The sequence below is a fragment of the Xiphophorus couchianus genome, chromosome 23 (assembly GCF_001444195.1).
Source record: "Xiphophorus couchianus chromosome 23, X_couchianus-1.0, whole genome shotgun sequence".
Classification (NCBI taxonomy): domain Eukaryota; kingdom Metazoa; phylum Chordata; class Actinopteri; order Cyprinodontiformes; family Poeciliidae; genus Xiphophorus; species Xiphophorus couchianus.
The window spans coordinates 28,725,297-28,741,449 of NC_040250.1; the positions used below are offsets into that span (position 1 = coordinate 28,725,297).

At 41.4% G+C, this 16,153-nt stretch overlaps 32 non-coding genes across 32 annotated transcripts; 11 read left to right on the forward strand and 21 right to left on the reverse strand.

Annotated features, from left to right (window-relative positions):
- Position 1: 1 nt before the first annotated feature.
- Positions 2-73, reverse strand: trnap-ugg (transfer RNA proline (anticodon UGG)). The gene has a single exon. It is a non-coding gene; the product is annotated as a tRNA-Pro (tRNA).
- A 406-nt stretch (positions 74-479) lies between these two features.
- Positions 480-551, reverse strand: trnap-ugg (transfer RNA proline (anticodon UGG)). The gene has a single exon. It is a non-coding gene; the product is annotated as a tRNA-Pro (tRNA).
- Positions 552-653: 102 nt separating this feature from the next.
- Positions 654-725, forward strand: trnap-agg (transfer RNA proline (anticodon AGG)). Its single transcript has one exon. It is a non-coding gene; the product is annotated as a tRNA-Pro (tRNA).
- Positions 726-1,010: 285 nt separating this feature from the next.
- Positions 1,011-1,082, reverse strand: trnap-cgg (transfer RNA proline (anticodon CGG)). The gene has a single exon. It is a non-coding gene; the product is annotated as a tRNA-Pro (tRNA).
- An 812-nt stretch (positions 1,083-1,894) lies between these two features.
- trnap-agg (transfer RNA proline (anticodon AGG)) lies at positions 1,895-1,966 on the forward strand. Its single transcript has one exon. It is a non-coding gene; the product is annotated as a tRNA-Pro (tRNA).
- A 285-nt stretch (positions 1,967-2,251) lies between these two features.
- Positions 2,252-2,323, reverse strand: trnap-ugg (transfer RNA proline (anticodon UGG)). Its single transcript has one exon. It is a non-coding gene; the product is annotated as a tRNA-Pro (tRNA).
- A 406-nt stretch (positions 2,324-2,729) lies between these two features.
- trnap-ugg (transfer RNA proline (anticodon UGG)) lies at positions 2,730-2,801 on the reverse strand. The gene has a single exon. It is a non-coding gene; the product is annotated as a tRNA-Pro (tRNA).
- A 102-nt stretch (positions 2,802-2,903) lies between these two features.
- trnap-agg (transfer RNA proline (anticodon AGG)) lies at positions 2,904-2,975 on the forward strand. The gene has a single exon. It is a non-coding gene; the product is annotated as a tRNA-Pro (tRNA).
- A 285-nt stretch (positions 2,976-3,260) lies between these two features.
- trnap-cgg (transfer RNA proline (anticodon CGG)) lies at positions 3,261-3,332 on the reverse strand. The gene has a single exon. It is a non-coding gene; the product is annotated as a tRNA-Pro (tRNA).
- Positions 3,333-3,738: 406 nt separating this feature from the next.
- trnap-ugg (transfer RNA proline (anticodon UGG)) lies at positions 3,739-3,810 on the reverse strand. The gene has a single exon. It is a non-coding gene; the product is annotated as a tRNA-Pro (tRNA).
- Positions 3,811-3,912: 102 nt separating this feature from the next.
- trnap-agg (transfer RNA proline (anticodon AGG)) lies at positions 3,913-3,984 on the forward strand. The gene has a single exon. It is a non-coding gene; the product is annotated as a tRNA-Pro (tRNA).
- A 284-nt stretch (positions 3,985-4,268) lies between these two features.
- trnap-cgg (transfer RNA proline (anticodon CGG)) lies at positions 4,269-4,340 on the reverse strand. Its single transcript has one exon. It is a non-coding gene; the product is annotated as a tRNA-Pro (tRNA).
- A 406-nt stretch (positions 4,341-4,746) lies between these two features.
- On the reverse strand, positions 4,747-4,818 carry trnap-ugg (transfer RNA proline (anticodon UGG)). The gene has a single exon. It is a non-coding gene; the product is annotated as a tRNA-Pro (tRNA).
- A 102-nt stretch (positions 4,819-4,920) lies between these two features.
- trnap-agg (transfer RNA proline (anticodon AGG)) lies at positions 4,921-4,992 on the forward strand. The gene has a single exon. It is a non-coding gene; the product is annotated as a tRNA-Pro (tRNA).
- A 285-nt stretch (positions 4,993-5,277) lies between these two features.
- trnap-cgg (transfer RNA proline (anticodon CGG)) lies at positions 5,278-5,349 on the reverse strand. The gene has a single exon. It is a non-coding gene; the product is annotated as a tRNA-Pro (tRNA).
- Positions 5,350-5,755: 406 nt separating this feature from the next.
- trnap-ugg (transfer RNA proline (anticodon UGG)) lies at positions 5,756-5,827 on the reverse strand. The gene has a single exon. It is a non-coding gene; the product is annotated as a tRNA-Pro (tRNA).
- A 102-nt stretch (positions 5,828-5,929) lies between these two features.
- Positions 5,930-6,001, forward strand: trnap-agg (transfer RNA proline (anticodon AGG)). The gene has a single exon. It is a non-coding gene; the product is annotated as a tRNA-Pro (tRNA).
- A 285-nt stretch (positions 6,002-6,286) lies between these two features.
- On the reverse strand, positions 6,287-6,358 carry trnap-ugg (transfer RNA proline (anticodon UGG)). Its single transcript has one exon. It is a non-coding gene; the product is annotated as a tRNA-Pro (tRNA).
- Positions 6,359-7,170: 812 nt separating this feature from the next.
- On the forward strand, positions 7,171-7,242 carry trnap-agg (transfer RNA proline (anticodon AGG)). Its single transcript has one exon. It is a non-coding gene; the product is annotated as a tRNA-Pro (tRNA).
- A 285-nt stretch (positions 7,243-7,527) lies between these two features.
- Positions 7,528-7,599, reverse strand: trnap-ugg (transfer RNA proline (anticodon UGG)). The gene has a single exon. It is a non-coding gene; the product is annotated as a tRNA-Pro (tRNA).
- A 406-nt stretch (positions 7,600-8,005) lies between these two features.
- Positions 8,006-8,077, reverse strand: trnap-ugg (transfer RNA proline (anticodon UGG)). The gene has a single exon. It is a non-coding gene; the product is annotated as a tRNA-Pro (tRNA).
- Positions 8,078-8,179: 102 nt separating this feature from the next.
- Positions 8,180-8,251, forward strand: trnap-agg (transfer RNA proline (anticodon AGG)). Its single transcript has one exon. It is a non-coding gene; the product is annotated as a tRNA-Pro (tRNA).
- Positions 8,252-8,536: 285 nt separating this feature from the next.
- On the reverse strand, positions 8,537-8,608 carry trnap-cgg (transfer RNA proline (anticodon CGG)). The gene has a single exon. It is a non-coding gene; the product is annotated as a tRNA-Pro (tRNA).
- A 406-nt stretch (positions 8,609-9,014) lies between these two features.
- Positions 9,015-9,086, reverse strand: trnap-ugg (transfer RNA proline (anticodon UGG)). The gene has a single exon. It is a non-coding gene; the product is annotated as a tRNA-Pro (tRNA).
- Positions 9,087-9,188: 102 nt separating this feature from the next.
- On the forward strand, positions 9,189-9,260 carry trnap-agg (transfer RNA proline (anticodon AGG)). Its single transcript has one exon. It is a non-coding gene; the product is annotated as a tRNA-Pro (tRNA).
- A 285-nt stretch (positions 9,261-9,545) lies between these two features.
- trnap-ugg (transfer RNA proline (anticodon UGG)) lies at positions 9,546-9,617 on the reverse strand. The gene has a single exon. It is a non-coding gene; the product is annotated as a tRNA-Pro (tRNA).
- Positions 9,618-10,023: 406 nt separating this feature from the next.
- On the reverse strand, positions 10,024-10,095 carry trnap-ugg (transfer RNA proline (anticodon UGG)). Its single transcript has one exon. It is a non-coding gene; the product is annotated as a tRNA-Pro (tRNA).
- Positions 10,096-10,197: 102 nt separating this feature from the next.
- Positions 10,198-10,269, forward strand: trnap-agg (transfer RNA proline (anticodon AGG)). The gene has a single exon. It is a non-coding gene; the product is annotated as a tRNA-Pro (tRNA).
- A 285-nt stretch (positions 10,270-10,554) lies between these two features.
- Positions 10,555-10,626, reverse strand: trnap-cgg (transfer RNA proline (anticodon CGG)). The gene has a single exon. It is a non-coding gene; the product is annotated as a tRNA-Pro (tRNA).
- Positions 10,627-11,032: 406 nt separating this feature from the next.
- trnap-ugg (transfer RNA proline (anticodon UGG)) lies at positions 11,033-11,104 on the reverse strand. The gene has a single exon. It is a non-coding gene; the product is annotated as a tRNA-Pro (tRNA).
- Positions 11,105-11,206: 102 nt separating this feature from the next.
- On the forward strand, positions 11,207-11,278 carry trnap-agg (transfer RNA proline (anticodon AGG)). Its single transcript has one exon. It is a non-coding gene; the product is annotated as a tRNA-Pro (tRNA).
- Positions 11,279-11,563: 285 nt separating this feature from the next.
- trnap-cgg (transfer RNA proline (anticodon CGG)) lies at positions 11,564-11,635 on the reverse strand. Its single transcript has one exon. It is a non-coding gene; the product is annotated as a tRNA-Pro (tRNA).
- Between the last annotated feature and the right edge of the window lie 4,518 nt (positions 11,636-16,153).

The following is a 16,153-nucleotide window of genomic DNA, read 5'->3' on the forward strand; positions in this document are numbered from 1 at the left end:
TGGGCTCGTCCGGGATTTGAACCCGGGACCTCTCACACCCAAAGCGAGAATCATACCCCTAGACCAACGAGCCACCCACAAAGAATAACTTGCAACTTTGTGAGGGTAGAACCGCTTTTAACATCAAGCCATCTAGTCCAAGAGCCGCTTCGAACACTTGTACGTAGTGCACCCAATTGCGAAGAGTACATACTAGCCTTTATCACAAGCAGTGTCTTAAAGTGATTCATTATTCATTATCCCCTTTTGGGAAGTATCACAAAAGGGCTGTTTTGAAGGGGCAATTGCAAGTTTGTGACAGCACTCATGATAATATCATTTCTTTGATGGTAAGTATCAAATTATTTTCTTTCTATGAATTACATGTGGCGCCAGAGGTCTATGTCATTGTCCACTGTAAAATGCAGAATCACTGCGTCAACATCTCAAATTGTGAGTATGTTTTGTAAATCCTCATTGTTGTCTTTAAGTGATTAATTGGGCTCGTCCGGGATTTGAACCCGGGACCTCTCGCACCCAAAGCGAGAATCATACCCCTAGACCAACGAGCCACATGCTAAAAATTACTTGTTAGGAAGAGACAGTAGGACTAGCTTTTTCATCAATCCAAATAGTACAAGACAGCGTTTGAGTAGAATATTATATACACAAGTGGCTCGTTGGTCTAGGAGTATGATTTTCGCTTAGGGTGCGAGAGGTCCCGAGTTCAAATCCCGGACGAGCCCTTTGGACCATTTGTAGTTAACCCTGCAGTGCCTATCTGTAATTGTATTGGAAGACTTGCAAATATATTACAAGAGATCTGGTTTTATGTTTGAAGGAAGCCATTTTGTTTGTTCATTTCTTTGTTGTTGAACGTTAAATCATTTTAATACCATGCAGTACAGATGGGGGAAGAGTCCTGTGTTGTTCTCGACAGTACCTCTAGGAAAATTTAACCAAAAAATCGGATTGTGAGTTCTTTCGGAAAACGTCCTTTTCTTCATTTCAGCTCCATCTATTAGTTTGCTGGGCTCGTCCGGGATTTGAACCCGGGACCTCTCACACCCGAAGCGAGAATCATACCCCTAGACCAACGAGCCACCCACAAAGAATAACTTGTAACTTTGTGAGGGTAGAACCGCTTTTAACATCAAGCCATCTAGTCCAAGAGCCGCTTCGAACACTTGTACGTAGTGCACCCAATTGCGAAGAGTACATACTAGCCTTTATCCCGAGAAGTGTCTTAAAGTGATTCATTATTCATTATCCCCTTTTGGGAAGTATCACAAAAGGGCTGTTTTGAAGGGGCAATTGCAAGTTTGTGATAGCACTCATGATAATATCATTTCTTTGATGATAAGTATCAAATTATTTTCTTTCTATGAATTACATGTGGCGCCAGAGGTCTATGTCATTGTCCACTGTAAAATGCAGAATCACTGCATCAACATCTCAAATTGTGAGTATGTTTTGTAAATCCTCATTGTTGTCTTAAAGTGATTAATTGGGCTCGTCCGGGATTTGAACCCGGGACCTCTCGCACCCAAAACGAGAATCATACCCCTAGACCAGTTGTGGGCAATCCTGGTCCTCGAGGGCCGGTGTCCTGCAACTCTTGCAAGTCTCCCTGGTCCAACACACTTGAATCCAGCAGCTGAATCACCTCCCAAGTGCAGTCAGGTTCTCCAGAGTCCTGCTAATGACCTCATTATTTGACTCAGGTGTGTTGAAGTGGAGATGCATCAAAAAGTTGCAGGAGTCCGGCCCTCGAGGCCTGGAGTTGCCCACCCCTGCCCTAGACCAACGAGCCACATGCTAAAAATTACTTGTTAGGAAGAGACAGTAGGACTAGCTTTTTCATCAATCCAAATAGTACAAGACAGCGTTTGAGTAGAATATTATATACACAAGTGGCTCGTTGGTCTAGGAGTATGATTCTCGCTTAGGGTGCGAGAGGTCCCGGGTTCAAATCCCGGACGAGCCCTTTGGACCATTTGTAGTTAACCCTGCAGTGCCTATCTGTAATTGTATTGGAAGACTTGCAAATATATTACAAGAGATCTGGTTTTATGTTTGAAGGAAGCCATTTTGTTTGTTCATTTCTTTGTTGTTGAACGTTAAATCATTTTAATACCATGCAGTACAGATTGGGGAAGAGTCCTGTGTTGTTCTCGACAGTACCTCTAGGAAAATTTAACCAAAAAATCGGATTGTGAGTTCTTTCGGAAAACGTCCTTTTCTTCATTTCAGCTCCATCTATTAGTTTGCTGGGCTCGTCCGGGATTTGAACCCGGGACCTCTCACACCCAAAGCGAGAATCAGACCCCTAGACCAACGAGCCACCCACAATGAATAACTTGTAACTTTGTGAGGGTAGAACCGCTTTTAACATCAAGCCATCTAGTCCAAGAGCCGCTTCGAACACTTGTACGTAGTGCACCCAATTGCGAAGAGTACATACTAGCCTTTATCCCGAGAAGTGTCTTAAAGTGATTCATTATTCATTATCCCCTTTTGGGGAGTATCACAAAAGGGCTGTTTTGAAGGGGCAATTGCAAGTTTGTGATAGCACTCATGATAATATCATTTCTTTGATGATAAGTATCAAATTATTTTCTTTCTATGAATTACATGTGGCGCCAGAGGTCTATGTCATTGTCCACTGTAAAATGCAGAATCGCCGCATCAACATCTCAAATTGTGAGTATGTTTTGTAAATCCTCATTGTTGTCTTAAAGTGATTAATTGGGCTCGTCCGGGATTTGAACCCGGGACCTCTCGCACCCAAAGCGAGAATCATACCCCTAGACCAACGAGCCACATGCTAAAAATTACTTGTTAGGAAGAGACAGTAGGACTAGCTTTTTCATCAATCCAAATAGTACAAGACAGCGTTTGAGTAGAATATTATATACACAAGTGGCTCGTTGGTCTAGGAGTATGATTCTCGCTTAGGGTGCGAGAGGTCCCGGGTTCAAATCCCGGACGAGCCCTTTGGACCATTTGTAGTTAACCCTGCAGTGCCTATCTGTAATTGTATTGGAAGACTTGCAAATATATTACAAGAGATCTGGTTTTATGTTTGGAGGAAGCCATTTTGTTTGTTCATTTCTTTGTTGTTGAACGTTAAATCATTTTAATACCATGCAGTACAGATTGGGGAAGAGTCCTGTGTTGTTCTCGACAGTACCTCTAGGAAAATTTAACCAAAAAGTCGGATTGTGAGTTCTTTCGGAAAACGTCCTTTTCTTCATTTCAGCTCCATCTATTAGTTTGCTGGGCTCGTCCGGGATTTGAACCCGGGACCTCTCACGCCCGAAGCGAGAATCATACCCCTAGACCAACGAGCCACCCACAAAGAATAACTTGTAACTTTGTGAGGGTAGAACCGCTTTTAACATCAAGCCATCTAGTCCAAGAGCCGCTTCGAACACTTGTACGTAGTGCACCCAATTGCGAAGAGTACATACTAGCCTTTATCACGAGCAGTGTCTTAAAGTGATTCATTATTCATTATCCCCTTTTGGGAAGTATCACAAAAGGGCTGTTTTGAAGGGGCAATTGCAAGTTTGTGATAGCACTCATGATAATATCATTTCTTTGATGATAAATATCAAATTATTTTCTTTCTATGAATTACATGTGGCGCCAGAGGTCTATGTCATTGTCCACTGTAAAATGCAGAATCGCCGCATCAACATCTCAAATTGTGAGTATGTTTTGTAAATCCTCATTGTTGTCTTAAAGTGATTAATTGGGCTCGTCCGGGATTTGAACCCGGGACCTCTCGCACCCAAAGCGAGAATCATACCCCTAGACCAACGAGCCACATGCTAAAAATTACTTGTTAGGAAGAGACAGTAGGACTAGCTTTTTCATCAATCCAAATAGTACAAGACAGCGTTTGAGTAGAATATTATATACACAAGTGGCTCGTTGGTCTAGGAGTATGATTCTCGCTTAGGGTGCGAGAGGTCCCGGGTTCAAATCCCGGACGAGCCCTTTGGACCATTTGTAGTTAACCCTGCAGTGCCTATCTGTAATTGTATTGGAAGACTTGCAAATATATTACAAGAGATCTGGTTTTATGTTTGAAGGAAGCCATTTTGTTTGTTCATTTCTTTGTTGTTGAACGTTAAATCATTTTAATACCATGCAGTACAGATTGGGGAAGAGTCCTGTGTTGTTCTCGACAGTACCTCTAGGAAAATTTAACCAAAAAGTCGGATTGTGAGTTCTTTCGGAAAACGTCCTTTTCTTCATTTCAGCTCCATCTATTAGTTTGTGGGCTCGTCCGGGATTTGAACCCGGGACCTCTCACACCCGAAGGGAGAATCATACCCCTAGACCAACGAGCCACCCACAAAGAATAACTTGTAACTTTGTGAGGGTAAAACCGCTTTTAACATCAAGCCATCTAGTCCAAGAGCCGCTTCGAACACTTGTACGTAGTGCACCCAATTGCGAAGAGTACATACTAGCCTTTATCCCGAGAAGTGTCTTAAAGTGATTCATTATTCATTATCCCCTTTTGGGAAGTATCACAAAAGGGCTGTTTTGAAGGGGCAATTGCAAGTTTGTGATAGCACTCATGATAATATCATTTCTTTGATGATAAGTATCAAATTATTTTCTTTCTATGAATTACATGTGGCGCCAGAGGTCTATGTCATTGTCCACTGTAAAATGCAGAATCACTGCATCAACATCTCAAATTGTGAGTATGTTTTGTAAATCCTCATTGTTGTCTTAAAGTGATTAATTGGGCTCGACCGGGATTTGAACCCGGGACCTCTCGCACCCAAAGCGAGAATCATACCCCTAGACCAACGAGCCACATGCTAAAAATTACTTGTTAGGAAGAGACAGTAGGACTAGCTTTTTCATCAATCCAAATAGTACAAGACAGCGTTTGAGTAGAATATTATATACACAAGTGGCTCGTTGGTCTAGGAGTATGATTCTCGCTTAGGGTGCGAGAGGTCCCGAGTTCAAATCCCGGACGAGCCCTTTGGACCATTTGTAGTTAACCCTGCAGTGCCTATCTGTAATTGTATTGGAAGACTTGCAAATATATTACAAGAGATCTGGTTTTATGTTTGAAGGAAGCCATTTTGTTTGTTCATTTCTTTGTTGTTGAACGTTAAATCATTTTAATACCATGCAGTACAGATTGGGGAAGAGTCCTGTGTTGTTCTCGACAGTACCTCTAGGAAAATTTTACCAAAAAATCGGATTGTGAGTTCTTTCGGAAAACGTCCTTTTCTTCATTTCAGCTCCATCTATTAGTTTGCTGGGCTCGTCCGGGATTTGAACCCGGGACCTCTCACACCCGAAGCGAGAATCATACCCCTAGACCAACGAGCCACCCACAAAGAATAACTTGTAACTTTGTGAGGGTAGAACCGCTTTTAACATCAAGCCATCTAGTCCAAGAGCCGCTTCGAACACTTGTACGTAGTGCACCCAATTGCGAAGAGTACATACTAGCCTTTATCCCGAGAAGTGTCTTAAAGTGATTCATTATTCATTATCCCCTTTTGGGAAGCATCACAAAAGGGCTGTTTTGAAGGGGCAATTGCAAGTTCGTGATAGCACTCATGATAATATAATTTCTTTGATGATAAGTATCAAAATATTTTCTTTCTATGAATTACATGTGGCGCCAGAGGTCTATGTCATTGTCCGCTGTAAAATGCAGAATCGCTGCATCAACATCTCAAATTGTGAGTATGTTTTGTAAATCCTCATTGTTGTCTTAAAGTGATTAATTGGGCTCGTCCGGGATTTGAACCGGGGACCTCTCGCACCCAAAGCGAGAATCATACCCCTAGACCAACGAGCCACATGCTAAAAATTACTTGTTAAGAAGAGACAGTAGGACTAGCTTTTTCATCAATCCAAATAGTACAAGACAGCGTTTGAGTAGAATATTATATGCACAAGTGGCTCGTTGGTCTAGGAGTATGATTCTCGCTTAGGGTGCGAGAGGTCCCGGGTTCAAATCCCGGACGAGCCCTTTGGACCATTTGTAGTTAACCCTGCAGTGCCTATCTGTAATTGTATTGGCAGACTTGCAAATATATTACAAGAGATCTGGTTTTATGTTTGAAGGAAGCCATTTTGTTTGTTCATTTCTTTGTTGTTGAACGTTAAATCATTTTAATACCATGCAGTACAGATTGGGGAAGAGTCCTGTGTTGTTCTCGACAGTACCTCTAGGAAAATTTTACCAAAAAATCGGATTGTGAGTTCTTTCGGAAAACGTCCTTTTCTTCATTTCAGCTCCATCTATTAGTTTGCTGGGCTCGTCCGGGATTTGAACCCGGGACCTCTCACACCCAAAGCGAGAATCATACCCCTAGACCAACGAGCCACCCACAAAGAATAACTTGTAACTTTGTGAGGGTAGAACCGCTTTTAACATCAAGCCATCTAGTCCAAGAGCCGCTTCGAACACTTGTACGTAGTGCACCCAATTGCGAAGAGTACATACTAGCCTTTATCCCGAGAAGTGTCTTAAAGTGATTCATTATTCATTATCCCCTTTTGGGAAGTATCACAAAAGGGCTGTTTTGAAGGGGCAATTGCAAGTTTGTGATAGCACTCATGATAATATCATTTCTTTGATGATAAGTATCAAATTATTTTCTTTCTATGAATTACATGTGGCGCCAGAGGTCTATGTCATTGTCCACTGTAAAATGCAGAATCACTGCATCAACATCTCAAATTGTGAGTATGTTTTGTAAATCCTCATTGTTGTCTTAAAGTGATTAATTGGGCTCGTCCGGGATTTGAACCCGGGACCTCTCGCACCCAAAACGAGAATCATACCCCTAGACCAGGGGTGGGCAATCCTGGTCCTCGAGGGCCGGTGTCCTGCAACTCTTGCAAGTCTCCCTGGTCCAAAACACTTGAATCCAGCAGCTGAATCACCTCCCAAGTGCAGTCAGGTTCTCCAGAGTCCTGCTAATGACCTCATTATTTGACTCAGGTGTGTTGAAGTGGAGATGCATCTAAAAGTTGCAGGAGTCCGGCCCTCGAGGCCTGGAGTTGCCCACCCCTGCCCTAGACCAACGAGCCACATGCTAAAAATTACTTGTTAGGAAGAGACAGTAGGACTAGCTTTTTCATCAATCCAAATAGTACAAGACAGCGTTTGAGTAGAATATTATATACACAAGTGGCTCGTTGGTCTAGGAGTATGATTCTCGCTTAGGGTGCGAGAGGTCCCGGGTTCAAATCCCGGACGAGCCCTTTGGACCATTTGTAGTTAACCCTGCAGTGCCTATCTGTAATTGTATTGGAAGACTTGCAAATATATTACAAGAGATCTGGTTTTATGTTTGAAGGAAGCCATTTTGTTTGTTCATTTCTTTGTTGTTGAACGTTAAATCATTTTAATACCATGCAGTACAGATTGGGGAAGAGTCCTGTGTTGTTCTCGACAGTACCTCTAGGAAAATTTAACCAAAAAATCGGATTGTGAGTTCTTTCGGAAAACGTCCTTTTCTTCATTTCAGCTCCATCTATTAGTTTGCTGGGCTCGTCCGGGATTTGAACCCGGGACCTCTCACACCCAAAGCGAGAATCAGACCCCTAGACCAACGAGCCACCCACAATGAATAACTTGTAACTTTGTGAGGGTAGAACCGCTTTTAACATCAAGCCATCTAGTCCAAGAGCCGCTTCGAACACTTGTACGTAGTGCACCCAATTGCGAAGAGTACATACTAGCCTTTATCCCGAGAAGTGTCTTAAAGTGATTCATTATTCATTATCCCCTTTTGGGGAGTATCACAAAAGGGCTGTTTTGAAGGGGCAATTGCAAGTTTGTGATAGCACTCATGATAATATCATTTCTTTGATGATAAGTATCAAATTATTTTCTTTCTATGAATTACATGTGGCGCCAGAGGTCTATGTCATTGTCCACTGTAAAATGCAGAATCGCCGCATCAACATCTCAAATTGTGAGTATGTTTTGTAAATCCTCATTGTTGTCTTAAAGTGATTAATTGGGCTCGTCCGGGATTTGAACCCGGGACCTCTCGCACCCAAAGCGAGAATCATACCCCTAGACCAACGAGCCACATGCTAAAAATTACTTGTTAGGAAGAGACAGTAGGACTAGCTTTTTCATCAATCCAAATAATACAAGACAGCGTTTGAGTAGAATATTATATACACAAGTGGCTCGTTGGTCTAGGAGTATGATTCTCGCTTAGGGTGCGAGAGGTCCCGGGTTCAAATCCCGGACGAGCCCTTTGGACCATTTGTAGTTAACCCTGCAGTGCCTATCTGTAATTGTATTGGAAGACTTGCAAATATATTACAAGTGATCTGGTTTTATGTTTGAAGGAAGCCATTTTGTTTGTTCATTTCTTTGTTGTTGAACGTTAAATCATTTTAATACCATGCAGTACAGATTGGGGAAGAGTCCTGTGTTGTTCTCGACAGTACCTCTAGGAAAATTTAACCAAAAAGTCGGATTGTGAGTTCTTTCGGAAAACGTCCTTTTCTTCATTTCAGCTCCATCTATTAGTTTGCTGGGCTCGTCCGGGATTTGAACCCGGGACCTCTCACGCCCGAAGCGAGAATCATACCCCTAGACCAACGAGCCACCCACAAAGAATAACTTGTAACTTTGTGAGGGTAGAACCGCTTTTAACATCAAGCCATCTAGTCCAAGAGCCGCTTCGAACACTTGTACGTAGTGCACCCAATTGCGAAGAGTACATACTAGCCTTTATCACGAGCAGTGTCTTAAAGTGATTCATTATTCATTATCCCCTTTTGGGAAGTATCACAAAAGGGCTGTTTTGAAGGGGCAATTGCAAGTTTGTGATAGCCCTCATGATAATATCATTTCTTTGATGATAAATATCAAATTATTTTCTTTCTATGAATTACATGTGGCGCCAGAGGTCTATGTCATTGTCCACTGTAAAATGCAGAATCGCCGCATCAACATCTCAAATTGTGAGTATGTTTTGTAAATCCTCATTGTTGTCTTAAAGTGATTAATTGGGCTCGTCCGGGATTTGAACCCGGGACCTCTCGCACCCAAAGCGAGAATCATACCCCTAGACCAACGAGCCACATGCTAAAAATTACTTGTTAGGAAGAGACAGTAGGACTAGCTTTTTCATCAATCCAAATAGTACAAGACAGCGTTTGAGTAGAATATTATATACACAAGTGGGTCGTTGGTCTAGGAGTATGATTCTCGCTTAGGGTGCGAGAGGTCCCGGGTTCAAATCCCGGACGAGCCCTTTGGACCATTTGTAGTTAACCCTGCAGTGCCTATCTGTAATTGTATTGGAAGACTTGCAAATATATTACAAGAGATCTGGTTTTATGTTTGAAGGAAGCCATTTTGTTTGTTCATTTCTTTGTTGTTGAACGTTAAATCATTTTAATACCATGCAGTACAGATTGGGGAAGAGTCCTGTGTTGTTCTCGACAGTACCTCTAGGAAAATTTAACCAAAAAGTCGGATTGTGAATTCTTTCGGAAAACGTCCTTTTCTTCATTTCAGCTCCATCTATTAGTTTGCTGGGCTCGTCCGGGATTTGAACCCGGGACCTCTCACACCCAAAGCGAGAATCATACCCCTAGACCAACGAGCCACCCACAAAGAATAACTTGCAACTTTGTGAGGGTAGAACCGCTTTTAACATCAAGCCATCTAGTCCAAGAGCCGCTTCGAACACTTGTGCGTAGTGCACCCAATTGCGAAGAGTACATACTAGCCTTTATCGCGAGCAGTGTCTTAAAGTGATTCATTATTCATTATCCCCTTTTGGGAAGTATCACAAAAGGGCTGTTTTGAAGGGGCAATTGCAAGTTTGTGATAGCACTCATGATAATATCATTTCTTTGATGGTAAGTATCAAATTATTTTCTTTCTATGAATTACATGTGGCGCCAGAGGTCTATGTCATTGTCCACTGTAAAATGCAGAATCACTGCGTCAACATCTCAAATTGTGAGTATGTTTTGTAAATCCTCATTGTTGTCTTTAAGTGATTAATTGGGCTCGTCCGGGATTTGAACCCGGGACCTCTCGCACCCAAAGCGAGAATCATACCCCTAGACCAACGAGCCACATGCTAAAAATTACTTGTTAGGAAGAGACAGTAGGACTAGCTTTTTCATCAATCCAAATAGTACAAGACAGCGTTTGAGTAGAATATTATATACAAAAGTGGCTCGTTGGTCTAGGAGTATGATTCTCGCTTAGGGTGCGAGAGGTCCCGAGTTCAAATCCCGGACGAGCCCTTTGGACCATTTGTAGTTAACCCTGCTGTGCCTATCTGTAATTGTATTGGAAGACTTGCAAATATATTACAAGAGATCTGGTTTTATGTTTGAAGGAAGCCATTTTGTTTGTTCATTTCTTTGTTGTTGAACGTTAAATCATTTTAATACCATGCAGTACAGATTGGGGAAGAGTCCTGTGTTGTTCTCGACAGTACCTCTAGGAAAATTTAACCAAAAAGTCGGATTGTGAGTTCTTTCGGAAAACGTCCTTTTCTTCATTTCAGCTCCATCTATTAGTTTGCTGGGCTCGTCCGGGATTTGAACCCGGGACCTCTCACACCCGAAGCGAGAATCATACCCCTAGACCAACGAGCCACCCACAAAGAATAACTTGTAACTTTGTGAGGGTAGAACCGCTTTTAACATCAAGCCATCTAGTACAAGAGCCGCTTCGAACACTTGTACGTAGTGCACCCAATTGCGAAGAGTACATACTAGCCTTTATCACAAGCAGTGTCTTAAAGTGATTCATTATTCATTATCCCCTTTTGGGAAGTATCACAAAAGGGCTGTTTTGAAGGGGCAATTGCAAGTTTGTGATAGCCCTCATGATAATATCATTTCTTTGATGATAAATATCAAATTATTTTCTTTCTATGAATTACATGTGGCGCCAGAGGTCTATGTCATTGTCCACTGTAAAATGCAGAATCGCCGCATCAACATCTCAAATTGTGAGTATGTTTTGTAAATCCTCATTGTTGTCTTAAAGTGATTAATTGGGCTCGTCCGGGATTTGAACCCGGGACCTCTCGCACCCAAAGCGAGAATCATACCCCTAGACCAACGAGCCACATGCTAAAAATTACTTGTTAAGAAGAGACAGTAGGACTAGCTTTTTCATCAATCCAAATAGTACAAGACAGCGTTTGAGTAGAATATTATATGCACAAGTGGCTCGTTGGTCTAGGAGTATGATTCTCGCTTAGGGTGCGAGAGGTCCCGGGTTCAAATCCCGGACGAGCCCTTTGGACCATTTGTAGTTAACCCTGCAGTGCCTATCTGTAATTGTATTGGCAGACTTGCAAATATATTACAAGAGATCTGGTTTTATGTTTGAAGGAAGCCATTTTGTTTGTTCATTTCTTTGTTGTTGAACGTTAAATCATTTTAATACCATGCAGTACAGATTGGGGAAGAGTCCTGTGTTGTTCTCGACAGTACCTCTAGGAAAATTTAACCAAAAAATCGGATTGTGAGTTCCTTCGGAAAACGTCCTTTTCTTCATTTCAGCTCCATCTATTAGTTTGCTGGGCTCGTCCGGGATTTGAACCCGGGACCTCTCACACCCGAAGCGAGAATCATACCCCTAGACCAACGAGCCACCCACAAAGAATAACTTGTAATTTGTGAGGGTAGAACCGCTTTTAACATCAAGCCATCTAGTCCAAGAGCCGCTTCGAACACTTGTACGTAGTGCACCCAATTGCGAAGAGTACATACTAGCCTTTATCCCGAGAAGTGTCTTAAAGTGATTCATTATTCATTATCCCCTTTTGGGAAGTATCACACAAGGGCTGTTTTGAAGGGGCAATTGCAAGTTTGTGATAGCCATCATGATAATATCATTTCTTTGATGATAAGTATCAAATTATTTTCTTTCTATGAATTACATGTGGCGCCAGACGTCTATGTCATTGTCCACTGTAAAATGCAGAATCGCCGCATCAACATCTCAAATTGTGAGTATGTTTTGTAAATCCTCATTGTTGTCTTAAAGTGATTAATTGGGCTCGTCCGGGATTTGAACCCGGGACCTCTCACACCCGAAGCGAGAATCATACCCCTAGACCAGGGGTGTCCAAACTTTTTGCAAAGAGGGCCAGATTTGATCAAGTGAAGATGCCCGGGGGCCAATAGTTCGTTCGGACATTTTTTAACTACAAAAGTTTCACACACTGTAATAAAACAATTTTCATTGTCACAATTATCTTTATTTTTCAAATGACAAAAAAAAACAAACAAATATAATCCACTCAGGCAAATGAGAACAACTCTAAAAACCCAAATTCTGCCTTTCTTTCATATCTGGAGAGTCAGATAACATTGAACAAACTGTATGAAATACCTTAAATTTACGAGTTTAAAAATATCTTTGCCTCAAGAACATTTTAAACAGGAGTTATAAGTAATGCAAAGTTGTCTGTTATTATTAAATCTTAAAACAAGTGAATTTTGCTCGTCATTTACTATATCTACAGGTTCATAACCAAATCTTACTCAAGAGTTTAATAAAAATAAGTGCCATAAATCCAGGTGCAAAAATGTTCTTTTGGCTCTTCACTGCTGATAGTTATAGACGTTGCCGTTCAAAACACTCAGTTTTATGTCCTCAACTCTCAGTGCCACACTGTTACTGCCAGGCAAACATTTTTCTCAAATTCTTGCTTCTTCTCAGGGCAAAATGTTCTCCACCATTTTCATAACACAGTCTTTGATAAATGTATCTTCAGTGAAAGGTTTGCCATGTTTAGCTATTAACATTAACTTCGTAGCTTGCTTTGGTGGTATTTTCTTTTGACTCACAGGCCCGCGTGAAGAATCGCTGTTGTGATGCCAGTCCAGCTTGGAGCTGCTTCAGTTTTTCAGCACAGTCACTTCCTGTTAGCTTGTTGTATGTGTTAGCATGTTTAGTCTGGTAGTGTCCTTTTACGTTGAAATCCTTAAACAAGGCAACCGTCTCACAAATTAGACAAGCACAATTGCCTTGATTTTCAGTGAAGAAGTGTTATAATTCCCATCTCTCTTGAAAGCGGCGGCCTTCACTGTAAACTTGTTTTCTTTGCAGTGGCCATGGCAGAAATGAGTGGAGAGCGGTTCGCTGCACGGAGGCAGAGACTGATAGTATTAAAGTGGTGCTGCCACCATTTGGTGAAAGGAGGAATTACAGTTTCAAGTTTTATGATTTATTTATTCTGTTTCACGGTGCAGGCGGGCCATAAATAATACATTATAAAACCGAAGCTGCGGGCCGTATGAAATCTGACCGCGGGCCGTGATTGGCCCCCGGGCCGGACTTTGGACATGCCTGCCCTAGACCAACGAGCCACCCACAAAGAACAACTTGTAACTTTGTGAGGGTAGAACCAGTTTTATCATGAAGCCACCTAGTCCAACAGCCCCTTTGAACACTTGTAAGCAGTGCACCCAATTGTGAAGAGTACATACTAGCCTTTATCCTGAGAAGTGTGGCTGTGTGGGAAGAATCACAAAAGGGCTGTTTTGAAGGGGCAATTGCAAGTGTGTGAAAGTGCTCATGATAATGTCATTTCTTTGTTGATAAGTATCAAATGACTTTCTTTCTATGAATTACATGTGGCGCTAGAGATTTCTGTCGTTGTCCACTGTAAAAGTCAGAATCAATGCATCAACATCTCAAATTGTGAGTATGTTTTGTAAATCATTATTGTTGTCTTAAAGTGATAATTGGGCTCGTCCGGGATTTGAACCCGGGACCTCTAGCACCCAAAGCGAGAATCATACCCCTAGACCAACATGCTTAAACTTTCTTGTTAGGAAGGGACAGTAGGACTAGCTTTTTTATCAATCCAAATAGTACAAGACAGCGTTTGAGTAGAATATTATATACACAAGCGGCTTTTTGGTCTAGGAGTATGATTCTCGCTTAGGGTGCGAGAGGTCCCGGGTTCAAATCCCGGACGAGCACCTTGGACCATTTGTAGTTAACCCTGCAGTGCCTATCTGTAATTGTATGGGAAAACTTGCAAATATATTACAAGAGATTTGGTTTTATGTTTGTAGGAAGCCATTTTGTTTGTTCATTTCTTTGTTGTTGAACGTTAAATCATTTTAATACCATGCAGTACAGATTGGGAGAGAGTCCTGTGTTGTTCTTGACAGTACCTCTAGGAAAACTTAACCTAAAAATCACATTGAGAGAGTTACTACTGAAAATGTCTTCATTTGCCCAAAGTCAGTTCTCAAAGGCCAACATCCTGCATGTTTTAGTTGTCTCTCTGCTGGTAGTAACGACCTTTTCAGCAAGTCAATGTTTGTTTTCGGCCTTCTAATGAGCCATCATTAGACTCATGTGTGTTAAACCAGTTAGAGAACTAAAACATGCAGGATGCTGACATATGATGACAGACTTTTGGCACCCCCATTCTAGTGGTAAGTTATGTGCCTAAGCGGCTCATTTGTCTAGGCCAGGGTGTGGCAACTCCAGGCCTCGAGGTTTGATGTCCTGCTACCGTTCCATGTGTTCCTGCAACACACCTGAATCAAATAATGAGTTCATAAGCAGGACTCTGGAGAACCTAACTGCACGTAGGAGGTGATTCAACTATTTGATTAAGTGTGTTGAACCTGAGAAACATCGAAGAGTTTCAGCACACCGGCCCTCAAGGACCTGGATTGCCCACCCCTGGTAGGGGTATGATTCTTGCGAGAGGTCCCGGTTTCATATCTCGGACGAGCCCCTTTGAACACTTGTAGACAACACACGTAATTCCTGATTGTATTATTAAGTCTTTATCTGCAACAGTGTGGACTAATTTAGGAAATCTTTCAAATGATTTGCAATTTTAATTCTGCAAGTGACTAGTGGACTATAAGCTGATTACGAATGCAGCTACATACCTGGTGGTCTTCAGGGAATGTAAAATGATGACCTTACTATAGACTTTGAGAGCTGTTTCTCACTGCAAACTTCTCCAAATAGTTTCAGTGTCACTGTAGTAAATGTTATTATGCTAATGGTTAAAATTGGTAATTGAGTCATTCCTTGCTAGTGGGTATTTAATTTTTAGATCAAACAAAGTCAACAGGTCTTTTTTGAATCATAATAAAATGTGACAGTTTTTTTTCCAGGACTAAACAACACTTGGAAAAAACTTTTAAAGGATAAATAATACTGCAGAATTCTGCTTCCAGGGAACCAGGCTTTCTTATAATGCTTTAAAGTGATCTTGATAAATAGCTCCTGAATTTCTGACAGTTTCTTTTCTGGCTTTGGCTGCACTCATTGTCTCTCCAGTCTTCATATCTGACAAAGACAGATTATTGTGGTGCATGTGGAGAAAATGAGGAATATGGACATATGGAAGCAAAAATGAGAAGTTCCAGGGAAGAAAAAAGAAACAAAAGAAGCTTCCTACAGCAGATGAACAGTACAGGTGCATCTTGAAAAATAAGAATATAGTTGACACGTTAGTTTCAGTAATTCTACTTCTTTACTCAGCTCAGAGTTTGAGATTCAACAATGAAAAAGAAAAAGGGCAAAAATGGTATCCGTCATGCCAGAGTTCCAAGGTCAAACCTACTGTTGACCAAAAAGAACACATTTCAAGGCTTCGTCTGTTTTAAATGTTGGTTTAAAACAGATAGAATTTTTCAGTTATTCTACAATTGATACTAAATATACATATGTCCAAATTTGCAGGATTGTTGAGATAATAGTTTGGGTTTCTCTTTTCCAGTCACATGGAGAGGATGTTTTAACACCATCAATGAGTGTGAGACCAACTATATAAACTTCTGTGTGGGAAAACACATGTTCTTTCTTAGAGTAATGTGATAGAAATTCTATATTATCTTAGAATGATGCGTGCTGAAAGACTATGTCACTGCTATGCCTAATGTGGCCGAGCATTAGACAGTCAGAGCAGCCAGACAGCAGCCCTGGCTCTATAATGCATTGTTCAGTGATGATGTTGAATAAATAAGTTCCCCTACAGAGGTGCACAACTTCTTCAGAATGTGATTCTCTTGTACATATTTTATTTTACCTCATTCAGGGATAAATGTAAGAAAAGGTTCAGCACCACTCAGAATAAAGACAACAGCCAAATGCAGCTGGATTAAAGTGATGTATCTACTGTAT